The sequence below is a fragment of the Macrotis lagotis genome, chromosome 5, assembly GCF_037893015.1.
Source record: "Macrotis lagotis isolate mMagLag1 chromosome 5, bilby.v1.9.chrom.fasta, whole genome shotgun sequence".
Lineage (NCBI taxonomy): Eukaryota > Metazoa > Chordata > Mammalia > Peramelemorphia > Peramelidae > Macrotis > Macrotis lagotis.
In genome coordinates this window covers 65,297,965-65,302,197 of record NC_133662.1, presented here as the reverse complement: position 1 = coordinate 65,302,197, position 4,233 = coordinate 65,297,965, and positions in this window count along the sequence as shown.

Sequence of the window (4,233 nt, the reverse complement as noted above, 5' to 3'; positions counted from 1 at the left end):
GGGGGGGAGTTCTTGTGAAATGCTGCCTTCATGCTGCCATCTTGACTCTGGCCCCATTTGCCTTTGTTTTAATAGAGAGTTCATTCCATTAACATTCAAAGTTATAATTGCTAACACTTTATTACTCTCCATGCTTTTTTTCTCCCTTTTTCCCCTTTAACCATATTCTCCACTGTTTTATTTCTGAATACTGCCACCTTCAGTGTGTTTGTCCTCCTATGACAACCTCCTCTTTCTTTCCCCTTTCAATTTTCCTCTTCCTCCCTTCTTCCTTTAAATTCCCTTTTCCCCCCTCCTTGCCCCCTCCCATTTTCTCCTTTTGAAAAGTAAGGTAAATTTCTTAACTTAACTGATTGTGTGTAAGTAAACTTTAAGCCAAAACTTATGAGATGAGGAATCAGGTGCTTTTCACCTCCTCCCTTCTTTCCCTGAATTACAATAGGTCTTTTGTACCTCTTGATGTAATGAGATTTACCCCATTCAATCTCCTCCATCCTCCCATATGCTTACTGTCCCCCATTTTAAGAAGGCATTGTTTTTAATTTTTTAAATTTATTTTTATAAAAGATGATATTTGAGTTTTATAATTTATCCCCAATCTTACTTCCCTCCCCCCAGCCCCCATGGAAAGCAGTCTGTCAGTCTTTGATTTGTTTCCATGTTGTACATTGATCCAAATTGAGTGTGATGAGAGAGAAATTATATCCTCAAAGAAGAGAATAGAAGTCTAAGGGGTAACAAGATTGGACAATAAGATATCTTTTTTTTCTAAATTAAAGGGAATGATTCTTGAACTTTGTTCAAACTGCACATCTCCTTATCTGTATACAGATGGCACTCTCCTTTGCAGACAGCAAAAATTGCTCCCAAATATTGCACTGATGGAATGAGCGAGTCTTTCAAGGTTGATCATCACTCCTATGTTCTTGTTAGTGTATACAGTGTTTTCGTGGTTCTGCTCATCTCACTCAGCATCAGTTCATGCAAATCCCTCCAGGCTTCCCTCAAATCCCATCCCTCCTGGTTTCTAATAGAACAATAGTGTTCCATGACATACATATACCACAGCATGCTAGGCGATTCCCCAGTTGAAGGATATTTATTTGATTTCCAATTCTTTGCCACCACAAACAGGGCTGCTATAAATATTTTTGTACAGGTAATGTTTTTACCCTTTTTCTTCATCTCTTCAGGATATAGATGCAGTAGTGGTATTGCTGGGTCAAAGGGTATGCACATTTTTGTTGCCCTTTGGGCATGGATCCAAATAGCTCTCCAGAAATGTTGGATGACTTCACAGCTCCACCAAAAGTATAATAGTTTCCCAGATTTCCCACAACCCTTCCAAAAATGATCATTATCCTTTCTGGTCATATTGGCCAATCTGAGAGTTGTGAGGTGGTACCTCAGAGATGCTTTAATTTGCCTTTCTCTAATAATTAATGATTTAGAGCAATTTTTCATATGGCTATGGATTGCTTTGATCTCCTCATCTGTAAATTGCCTTTGCATATCCTTTGACCATTTGTCAATTGGAGAATGGCTTTTTGTTTTAAAAATATGACTCAGTTCTCTGTATATTTTAGAAATGAGTCCTTTGTTGGAATCATTAGTTGTAAACATTGTTTCCCAATTTACTACATTGCTTTTGGTCTTGGTTACATTGGTTTTATCTGTGCAAAAGCTTTTTAATTTAATGTAACAAAGTCATCTAATTGGTTTTTGGTGATGTTCTCCAATTCTTCTTTAGTCATAAACTGCTCCCATTTCCGTAGATTTGACAGGCAAACTAATCCTTAATCTTCTAATTTGCTTATATTATTGTTTTCTATGTCTAAGTCCTGTAACCATTTGGATCTTATCTTGGTAAAGAGTGTTAGGTGTTGGTCTAATCTAAGTTTCTTCCATACTAACTTCCAGTAATCCTAGGAGGTTTTATCAAAGGGGGAGTTTTTATCCCAATGGCTGGACTCTTTGGGTTTATCAGCAGCTTACTATTATCATCTCCTGCTTTTACACCTAGTCTATTCCACTGATACACCACTCTATTTGTTAGCCAATACCAAACAGTTTTGATGACTGATGCTTTATAATATAATTTTAGATCAGGTAGGGCTAAGCCACCTTCTTTTGAACTGTTTTCATTAAGCTCCTGGGAATTCTTGACTTTTTATTTCTCCATATGAATTTACTTACAATTTTTTCTAACTCATTAAAGTAATTTTTTGGAATTTTGATTGGTAGGGCACTAAACAGATAGTTTAGTTTTGGTAGAATTGTCATTTTTATTATATTAGGTCTACCTATCCATGAGCAGTTGATATTTGCCCACTTATGTAAATCTGATTTAATTTGTTAATTTGCATGAGAAGTGTTTTAAAACTGTTTTCATAAAGTTTCTGAGTCTGTCTTGGCAAATAGACTCCCAGGTATTTGATATTGTCTGAGGTTACTTTGAATGGGATTTCGCTTTCTAGCTCTTCCTGCTGTATCTTGCTAGACATATATAGAAAAGTTGAGGATTTATGAGGGTTTATTTTATAACCTGCAACTTTGCTATAATTTCTAATTGTTTCCAGTAGTTTTTTGGATGATTTCTTGGGATTCTCTAGGTAGAACATCATGTCATCTGCAAAGAGTGAGAGTTTTGTCTCTTCCTTGCCAATTCTAATAACTTCAATTTCTTTTTCTTCTCTAATTGCTGAAACTAACATTTCTAATACAATATTGAATAGTAGTGGTGATAATGGGCAACCTTATTTCACCCCGATTGTATTGGGAATGCCTCTAGACTCTCTCCATTGAATATAACGCTTGTTGATGGTTTCAGATAGATACTGCTAATTATTCTAATGAACAGTCCATTTATTCCTACACTCTAGTGTTTTTAGTCAGAATGGGTGCTGTATTTTGTCAAAAAATTTTCAGCATCTATTGGTATGGTCATATAATTTCTGATAAGTTTGTGTTGATAAAATTGAGTATACTAACAGTTTTCCTAATATTGAACCAACCCTGCATTCCTGGAATAAATCCTACTTCATCATAATGTATTATCCTAGTGATAACTTGTTATAATCATTTTTCTAAGATTTTATTTAAGATTTTTCACCTACATTCACCAGTGATATATGTCTATAATTTTCTTTCTCTGTCTTAACACTTCCTGGTTTAGGCAACAGCACCATATTGGGTTCATAGAAAGAGCTAGGCAGAGTTCCATCTTTCCCTATTTTTTCAAAGAGTTTTTATAGAATTTGAACCAATTGTTACTTAAATGTTTGGTAGAATTACCTGGTGAATCCATCAGGTGCTGGAGACTTTTTTCTTAGGGAGTTCAATGATGACTTGTTAAATTACTTTTTCTGAGATAGGGTTATTTAGGTATTTAATGTCCTCTTCATTTAATCTGGGCAACTTATATTTTTTGTAAATATTCATTCATTTCACCAAATTTATTGGCATAGATTTGGGCAAAATAATTTCAAATTATTAATTTAATATCCTCCTCATTGATTGTGAGTTCACCTTTTTCATTTATGATACTTGCAATTTGGTTTTCTTTCTTTTTAAATCAAATTGGCCAGAGGTTTACCAATTTTAGGTGTTTTTTAATAATACTAATTTGTGGTTTTATTTATTAGTTCAATAGTTGTTTTGTTTTTGATTTTATTAATTTCTCCTTTAATATTTAGAATTTCTAATTTGTATTTAATTGGGGATTTTTGATTTGTTCTTTCTCTAATTTTTTTATTTGCATGTTTATTTCATTGTTTTCCTCTTTCTCCGATTTATTCATGTAAGCATTTAAAGCTATAATATGTCCCCTTAGAGTCGCTTTGAATAATTCCCATTGGTTTTGGTATGTTGTTTCATTATTATCATTATCTAGGATAATTCTTTATATAATTTGTTTTTTGGTCCACTCATTTTTTAAAATGAATTTATTCAGTTTCCAATTAGTTCTGGGTCTATATCTCCTTGGCCCAATATTGCATATGACTTTTATGGCATTGTGATCTGAGAAAGATGTATTCACTATTTCAGCCTTTCTACAGTTGATCATTAGATTTTTATGTCCTAGTACATGGTCAATTTTTGTATAAGTTTCATGTACTGCAGAGAAAAAGATATTCCTTTCTATCCCCATTCAGTTTCCTGCATAAGTGTACCACATCTAATTTTTCTAACAATCTATTTACCTCCTTAACTTCTTATCTAGATCTGAGAGCA